We start from the raw sequence: 9,208 nt of genomic DNA, 5'->3' as shown, positions 1-9,208 counted from the left end.
TTAGCAGTAACCGTAAATGTGGTTCTAAATATAGGTTCGCTGGTCACTGAAACTTTCTCATAACGCACACCACTGTAGTCCAAAAAGAACAAAGCACGCACAATGGATATGATACAGCCGTCACCGCATGATTTCGCGTTTTCCTTATTGCATTACTTTCGTGGGCATGCGCGCTAGGGCCACGCAGGCCAGGAGGCAAGGGGAAAAATAAATAAGAAATGATACGCGATCCTCAGCATTGACTTGGCTGATGTGGCACTCGCATTTATGTTCTTTACCTTAGGCGAGCGCAACGCGCCAACTGAACTCCAATTTCCCATAACGGAAATTCGTATTTGGCCATTTGGTTGTATTTTTGGCTGATGTTCGCGTTTTTCGCCCGAGCATGCGCTTCACTGCGCCGCTCGTTGCCCCTTCAATGCGGCTTCACTGCCCTGCAGGCGTGTTCTGCGTCAAGCCGAACCACCAGGCAAAAAGCCTGGGCGCCGCCATCTTGTTGAGAGCGGCGCCGGGGACACAATCGCGCCTAGCTCATTGAGTTTTCCCCCAAAACTGAACGAAATAGCCTTATTTAAATGAGAAAGATGCCGCGAGTGCCGCAACGAAGGACCTTAAGGATTACCGAAGGGTAACTGAGGGCGACGCGACGAGCTTTGGAAAGAAGAATGATGGGTGTAGCGCTACGGGGGATAAGAATAGAGCAGATTCGGGGGGTGAGCGAACAAACGCGAGCTAATGACACCTTAGTTTAAACCAAGAAAAAGAAATGGGCGTGCGCAGGGCATGCAATGTGGGGGGAAGATCATCAATTAAGGGTTACCGACTGAATTCCAAGAGAAGGGAAGCGTAGCACGGGGTGGCGGAAATTTAGGAGGGCAGATTAGATTAGGAAGGGCGCAGGCACTAGACGGCGACCGTGACCGGGCTTACACGTGACCGGGGTGCTTGGAGAATAATGGGAGAGGTCTTTGCCCTGCAGTGGTCGTAGCCAGCAGGATGATGATGACGAAAAGGTAGCAACAGGTATTCATAACATACAGGTTGGAAAGCTGAGGCACCTCTGAACCCTTGAATATATTTCGCCACACTTGGCCATACGACAAGTTTGTTTTCGAGGCGCTCGGTCCCACTGCAGCGAAAATGTTGCCGGAAATCGGGCACTCCATTTTTGTTTCATAGGGAACCTTTCTTCCACTAGGGCAGCGGATTTTCGCAGGGCGAGCTTGCTGTCGTTTACGGATCAAAGCGATAGTGAACTCCAAAATGCAGTGTTGGCTTTGAGTGGGACTTACATTGATTGCAAAACCCACGGCTAATCACCCTTCCCCCCCCCCCCCCCCCAAGTGGCTCATTACAGCAGACAATCGTTCAGAAACACCGGCATCGTTGCGTATAGTATGGGAATGGTGCGTGTCACGTGAGTGCTCGCTTCGAGCTTGTGTTCTTCATTTTGATTGAATGAAGTCTCACCTAAGTGAGCGGGGGCCGATCCCGGAGGTAGTGCAATACCGGGCCGACCTGCGGCGGAGGTGAAGCAGGCTTCAAGCACTCCGCCAACTTCCAAAAATAGGTTTAATATCGTGGGTCCATATAGAACCCGTATCAGATATTAAGCTGATAAGAACAGATACTACACTTTGATCTTAGCCAAAAGGCCGAGAAGCGATGTCTTTCACTTCACTCCATTGTACCACTGCCTTGTGGGTGCCCTGGCGACATTGGTAACCTCAGCAACAGCGTGGGCAATCTTATAAAACCCAGCCCGTCTAGAGACTCTATGCTCTCTATCTCGCGAATCAACTCGCGACGCCTCAGTCTTTCACTGTTAACGAAACGCCGTCGCGTAGAAACGAGACCCGAGCGCAAGCTTGTTCGCAAGGCAAAACCAACGAAGGCAACCTCGTAGAAAACGGAACAGGCGAGCGGAAAACACGCGCAAGGGGAATGCTTACTTCCGTCTGAATGCGACCGCTCAAGGCGGCTTTCTTTGAGGCCTTCGTTTCAAGCCCGTGCGCAAGTGTAATACACTACGCGCATTTCCCTCATTTCCTTTTATTTACCGCAAGGCCCACTGAAAGTTTTCATACGGCACAGGCCGGGACGGATTGCAACGTGTCGATTCGACCGCTAGAATTAGGTAGCGCGCCTCATGTACGAATGAAAGAGAATGAAAAAAAAAAAATAAATAAATATAGAAAAGGCTGCGCACTCCTTCCAACCGGAAACATAGAGGGCAGGAAGATCGCCATGTGGAGCACAGGTGTTGTTAAAAAAGAAAGAAAGAAAGAAAGAAATAGCGCTACCCCATCATCTTTACCGTGTGCGTGTATACACACACACGCACACATATGCACGCGCACGCACGCGCGCGCGCGCACGCACACACACACACACACACACACACACACACACACACACATACGCACACATGCTAGCATAGCTTAAGCACAGCTGGAAAGCTCAGCCTTGCGCAAGAAAAAAGGACCACGCCCTTTCGCAAGCCCCTTTGAAACTTTTAAATGAGAAACATGTGTACAGCGAGGTCGTTCGAAACTGGCGCGAAAACGCATCCGCGCCATCTGTGTGCGGAACTAGGAAAACCTACGGCCTTCGCCATACAGAAAGAAAGGTAGATGGCGCGAGCTAACGCTCCGTTGCATACTAAGAACGAGAGCTAGTGAATAATGGCAGAAACGTCTTGGGAAGAGAGAAAAAAACAACAACAACAAAAAAAAAGAAAGACACGCAAGTTGTTGGCTCGCGCAAGCATTCTATTTTACAGCGAGTAAAGAGCATAGCAACTTCTCACAAGAGCAGCAAGAAAGACAAGAAGAACGTGAGAGAGGGGGAGAAACAGGCGCGTTTCTTTGGAATGCAGAGCATGCTGCACACACTATGAAGTGCCAAAGAGACGGGGAAAGCAGATGGCGCGATTGTGTATGTCCTCAAAGCTTGAAAACAATTTCTAAACTACAAGGTGTGCCGAAGTCCGCCTACTCTCATCAGGTTGCTCCCGCCTCCAATTGCATTTAAATTAAAATTACAGTCGCCTCAGAGGCAGAGAGAGAGAGAGAGAGAGAGAAAATGTGTACACTTGCTTCGCGCAGCTGCACCCGTTCAAATTTTACAGCAACAAGAGCACTCCCGCAGGCACAAAGTCCGCTGCCGCGTCCGCCGGGGCGGAATGCACTCGCTTCCGTAAATTGTCGTGCGGCAGACTGCTGCATCGTAGCACACCTGAAACCGCGCAGACGTCAGCGATCGCCGCGAGATCGCTGCGAGCGCTAAAGTCCGAAACCACGTCCGCCGGGGCGGCGGGAGCTCGATACCCCTTCACGAAACTTCTGCGTGTACACCGCCGCACGGCCACGGCGGAGTCGCTGGCATCCTGCGCGCAGTTGCATTGCGTCGCGCCGGGAATCGTTGAAGCCCCACGCAGACGTCGGCGTCGGCCCCGACCTGGCTGCGAGCGCTCGAAGAGACCAAGTCCGAAGCCACGTGAGCCGGGGCGGTGTGAGCGCGACTAAGTCCGAGACGACGTCAGCCGGGGCGGCGTGAGCGAGACCAAGTCCGAGACTACGTCAGCCGGGGCGGCGTGAGCGAGACCAAGTCCGAGACTACGTCAGCCGGGGCGTCGACTAAGTCCGAGACGACGTCAGCCGGGGCGTCGAGCACGCCGCGGTCGCTTTTCCCACTCTTACTCGAAAAATGGCGAAGGGGCCGCGCTAGCGTGCCTTGAATCGGTGAGCGGCGGTACCGCGGCGATCGCGAGAGCTCAAATCGGCCGTGCCAAGGCCAAATATTGGCGCTCGGCTCGGCGCAGTACGCCGCCTTGTCGCACGAGTACGGCCCCGTGGAGGTCTGGTCACTTATCGCTGCTCTTATAAGGGGCCGTACCGCCCTGGCCGACGTTGTACCGTAGTGCCGTTTTCGGCTTGCGCGTGTTCGTGGTGGTGTCCGCGCACCGCTCCGCACTCGAGAATCGTGCCCACGACGACGCGAGCGCTCGGAAGAGACGCAAGTCCGAAACCACGTGAGCCGGGGCGGTGTGAGCGCGACTAAGTCCGAGACGACGTCAGCCGGGGCGGCGTGAGCGAGACTAAGTCCGAGACTACGTCAGCCGGGGCGTCGACCAAGTCCGAGACGACGTCAGCCGGGGCGTCGAGCACGCCGCGCGCGCTTTTCCCACTCTTACTCGAAAAATGGCGAAGGGGCCGCGCTAGCGTGCCTTGAATCGGTGAGCGGCGGTACCGCGGCGATCGCGAGAGCTCAAATCGGCCGTGCCAAAGCCAAATATTGGCGCTCGGCTCGGCGCAGTACGCCGCCTTGTCGCACGAGTACGGCCCCGTGGAGGTCTGGTCACTTATCGCTGCTCTTATAAGGGGCCGTACCGCCCTGGCCGACGTTGTACCGTAGTGCCGTTTTCGGCTTGCGCGTGTTCGTGGTGGTGTCCGCGCACCGCTCCGCACTCGAGAATCGTGCCCACGACGACGCGAGCGCTCGGAAGAGACGAAAGTCCGAAACCACGTGAGCCGGGGCGGTGTGAGCGCGACTAAGTCCGAGACGACGTCAGCCGGGGCGGCGTGAGCGAGACTAAGTCCGAGACTACGTCAGCCGGGGCGTCGACCAAGTCCGAGACGACGTCAGCCGGGGCGTCGAGCACGCCGCGCGCGCTTTTCCCACTCTTACTCGAAAAATGGCGAAGGGGCCGCGCTAGCGTGCCTTGAATCGGTGAGCGGCGGTACCGCGGCGATCGCGAGAGCTCAAATCGGCCGTGCCAAAGCCAAATATTGGCGCTCGGCTCGGCGCAGTACGCCGCCTTGTCGCACGAGTACGGCCCCGTGGAGGTCTGGTCACTTATCGCTGCTCTTATAAGGGGCCGTACCGCCCTGGCCGACGTTGTACCGTAGTGCCGTTTTCGGCTTGCGCGTGTTCGTGGTGGTGTCCGCGCACCGCTCCGCACTCGAGAATCGTGCCCACGACGACGCGAGCGCTCGGAAGAGACGAAAGTCCGAAACCACGTGAGCCGGGGCGGTGTGAGCGCGACTAAGTCCGAGACGACGTCAGCCGGGGCGGCGTGAGCGAGACTAAGTCCGAGACTACGTCAGCCGGGGCGACGAGCACGCCGCGCGCGCTTTTCGCACTCTTACTCGAAAAATGGCGAAGGGGCCGCGCTAGCGTGCCTTGAATCGGTGAGCGGCGGTACCGCGGCGATCGCGAGAGCTCAAATCGGCCGTGCCAAGGCCAAATATTGGCGCTCGGCTCGGCGCAGTACGCCGCCTTGTCGCACGAGTACGGCCCCGTGGAGATCTGGTCACTTATCGCTGCTCATATAAGGGGGCCGTACCGCCCTGGCCGACGTTGTACCGTAGTGCCATTTTCGGCTTGCGCGTGTTCGTGGTGGTGTCCGCGCACCGCTCCGCACTCGAGAATCGTGCCCACGACGACGCGAGCGCTCGGAAGAGACGGAAGTCCGAAACCACGTGAGCCGGGGCGGTGTGAGCGCGACTAAGTCCGAGACGACGTCAGCCGGGGCGGCGTGAGCGAGACTAAGTCCGAGACTACGTCAGCCGGGGCGACGAGCACGCCGCGCGCGCTTTTCGCACTCTTACTCGAAAAATGGCGAAGGGGCCGCGCTAGCGTGCCTTGAATCGGTGAGCGGCGGTACCGCGGCGATCGCGAGAGCTCAAATCGGCCGTGCCAAGGCCAAATATTGGCGCTCGGCTCGGCGCAGTACGCCGCCTTGTCGCACGAGTACGGCCCCGTGGAGATCTGGTCACTTATCGCTGCTCATATAAGGGGGCCGTACCGCCCTGGCCGACGTTGTACCGTAGTGCCGTTTTCGGCTTGCGCGTGTTCGTGGTGGTGTCCGCGCACCGCTCCGCACTCGAGAATCGTGCCCACGACGACGCGAGCGCTCGGAAGAGACAGAAGTCCGAAACCACCTGAGCCGGGCCGCGGCGGGAGCTCGACGCCCGTCACGCAACTTTGGCGTACAAGCCACCGCACGGCCGCGACTGAGTCGTCGCCACCGTCCGGCTGGCTGCACTATAGCACGCCGGGAACCGGGAAAGAACCGCGCAGAGGTCGTCGTTTTGCCGCGGCGTTGGCGCGAGCGCGCGAAGAGACAAAGTCCGAAACGGCGTCAGCCGGGGTGTCGAGCACGCCGCCCGCGCCGGTCGCACTCGTGCTCGGAAACGGCGAAAGGGCCGCGCTAGCGTGCGGCCCCGTAGGGGCACAGAAAGGCGATTGTTCTGGAAACCGCGCTGTCCATAGGCGAGAGATTGCCGTTCGCGCATTCGGTCGACGCGCTGCGCTTTCACGACTTCGGCATTGCGCTGCCGACGTAAGCTTTCCATCTCGCTCGCGGCGCTGCGAGGCGGCACGATTTTCGCCAAACGCTCGTCGAAAGTGGCACGAGTACGGCCCCATGGAGATTTGGGAACTTATCGCTGCTATTATATGGGGGTCCCAGAGAGCAGTCGCCCCCAAAAGCGACCTGGGTGTTTGATATGCGGCGGGCTTCGTGCCCGTCAAGCGTGTCCCCGGTATCGCTCCCGTGGATCCCACAGCTGACGTCTGCAGCCTCATCCGCTTGATGCGTTAGGGGCTGGTTGTCGGACGACGCTTTCTCCACGATATCGAGTTGTGTTCCGCATCGTCCTCGGACGAGTCAAATGCGAAAGCGCCGAAGGCGCGGGCGTGACCCGTCGCCTGGCGGCTTTGCCGTCTCGGCTACGTTGCAAGTGTCGGTCGGTCCACCTGTGCTGCGGGCTCAAGAGAAACCGCAAGCCGTGATCGAGTCGACACAACCAGTCTATCGAGAATGTTGCGTGCTTCTTGCCGCGTGGCGATACCCGGCCCTTCGGGGAGGGCGCCGTAGCGAGCTCGAACGCCGTCGTCTCGGACTGTGCAAAGTGCTACTCTTTGCAAGAACGAAGCGTGCTGGGGCGCCTGAAGGTGGCCTCGGCATCGCAAAAACGGCGTCCGGCCTGCTTGACAGGCGGGACGCGCAGTTGAACGATTACCTGGTTGATCCTGCCAGTAATCATATGCTTGTCTCAAAGATTAAGCCATGCATGTCTAAGTACATGCCGAAATAAGGCGAAACCGCGAATGGCTCATTAAATCAGTTATGGTTCCTTAGATCGTTTCTTCCTACTTGGATAACTGTGGCAATTCTAGAGCTAATACATGCAGTGAGCCTGAAGCCCTTTGGGCGACGGGTGCTTTTATTAGACCAAGATCGATCGGGTTTCGGCCCGTATTGTGTGGTGACTCTGGATAACTTTGTGCTGATCGCATGGCCACGAGCCGGCGACGTTTCTTTCAAGTGTCTGCCTTATCAACTTTCGATGGTAGGTTACTTGCTTACCATGGTTGTTACGGGTAACGGAGAATCAGGGTTCGATTCCGGAGAGGGAGCCTGAGAAACGGCTACCACATCCAAGGAAGGCAGCAGGCGCGCAAATTACCCACTCCCGGCACGGGGAGGTAGTGACGAAAAATAACAATACGGGACTCTTTTGAGGCCCCGTAATTGAAATGAGTACACTCTAAATCCTTTAACGAGGATCAATTGGAGGGCAAGTCTGGTGCCAGCAGCCGCGGTAATTCCAGCTCCAATAGCGTATACTAAAGCTGCTGCGGTTAAAAAGCTCGTAGTTGGATCTCAGTTCCAGACGAGTAGTGCATCTACCCGATGCGACGGCTCGGACTGAACATCATGCCGGTCCTTTCTTGGTGCACTTCATTGTGTGCCTCGAGAAGGCCGGTGCTTTTACTTTGAAAAAATTAGAGTGCTCAACGCAGGCGAGTCGCCTGAATAAACTTGCATGGAATAATAGAACAAGACCTCGTTTCTGTTCTGTTGGTTTTTGGAATACGAGGTAATGATTAAGAGGGACAGACGGGGGCATTCGTATTGCGGCGCTAGAGGTGAAATTCTTGGACCGTCGCAAGACGAACTACTGCGAAAGCATTTGCCAAGAATGTTTTCTTTGATCAAGAACGAAAGTCAGAGGTTCGAAGGCGATCAGATACCGCCCTAGTTCTGACCATAAACGATGCCAACCAGCGATCCGCCTGAGTTACTCAAATGACTCGGCGGGCAGCTTCCGGGAAACCAAAGTGTTTGGGTTCCGGGGGAAGTATGGTTGCAAAGCTGAAACTTAAAGGAATTGACGGAAGGGCACCACCAGGAGTGGAGCCTGCGGCTTAATTTGACTCAACACGGGAAAACTTACCCGGCCCGGACACTGGGAGGATTGACAGATTGAGAGCTCTTTCTTGATTCGGTGGATGGTGGTGCATGGCCGTTCTTAGTTGGTGGAGCGATTTGTCTGGTTAATTCCGATAACGAACGAGACTCTAGCCTATTAAATAGGTGCGGGGTTCCCAGCACCTTACAACCTTCTTAGAGGGACAAGCGGCTCCTAGCCGCACGAAACAGAGCAATAACAGGTCTGTGATGCCCTTAGATGTCCGGGGCCGCACGCGCGCTACACTGAAGGAAGCAGCGTGTCTTTATCCCTGTCTGAAAAGACTGGGTAACCCGTGGAACTTCTTTCGTGATTGGGATAGGGGCTTGCAATTGTTCCCCTTGAACGAGGAATTCCCAGTAAGCGCGAGTCATAAGCTCGCGTTGATTACGTCCCTGCCCTTTGTACACACCGCCCGTCGCTACTACCGATTGAATGATTTAGTGAGGTCTTCGGACCGATGTCCGGCGCGGCCTTTCGGTTGCGCCGGTCTGTTGGAAAGATGACCAAACTTGATCATTTAGAGGAAGTAAAAGTCGTAACAAGGTTTCCGTAGGTGAACCTGCGGAAGGATCATTACCGGATTGTTCGAGGGTGACGAGCGCCATTGTTTCTACCCCGTGTGGGTGAAGCAGCTCGCTGCGCCCGACGCTTTCCGCCGCTGGCCCCGCTTGGACGCGGGGACGGCTATACCCGAACATGCCGGGGATTGCCCGAATTTCGAAGGGCGCCCCGTGCCAAATTTGTTGCGCCCAGTGGACGCCGGCTGCAACCTTGGACGGTTGGCTTGGCCGCGCCCGCGGGTAGAAACGGCGTAACGCACACTGTTGGGTGGGCTTTCTGAAGTCCGCCTCGGCACTCTTGCGCGGAATGGGAGTAAGACGACCCGACCTGCTGCTCTTGCCCAGTACGAGGGGAACGGCGAAGCGTGCGGTCGGTCAAGGAAC

The 9,208-nt window shown here is 56.7% G+C and overlaps 2 non-coding genes across 2 annotated transcripts; one reads left to right on the top strand and one right to left on the bottom strand.

Annotated features, from left to right (window-relative positions):
* Nucleotides 1-1,475: 1,475 nt before the first annotated feature.
* LOC139054021 (U2 spliceosomal RNA) lies at nt 1,476-1,667 on the bottom strand. The gene has a single exon (XR_011510969.1). It is a non-coding gene; the product is annotated as a U2 spliceosomal RNA (small nuclear RNA).
* A 5,358-nt stretch (nt 1,668-7,025) lies between these two features.
* LOC139054022 (small subunit ribosomal RNA) lies at nt 7,026-8,840 on the top strand. Its single transcript, XR_011510970.1, has one exon. It is a non-coding gene; the product is annotated as a small subunit ribosomal RNA (ribosomal RNA).
* The last annotated feature ends 368 nt before the right edge of the window (nt 8,841-9,208 follow it).

Source organism: Dermacentor albipictus, unplaced genomic scaffold (assembly GCF_038994185.2).
Source record: "Dermacentor albipictus isolate Rhodes 1998 colony unplaced genomic scaffold, USDA_Dalb.pri_finalv2 scaffold_519, whole genome shotgun sequence".
Lineage (NCBI taxonomy): Eukaryota > Metazoa > Arthropoda > Arachnida > Ixodida > Ixodidae > Dermacentor > Dermacentor albipictus.
Note: the sequence above shows the minus strand (reverse complement) of the source record. Positions and strands in the feature narration are given on the sequence as shown.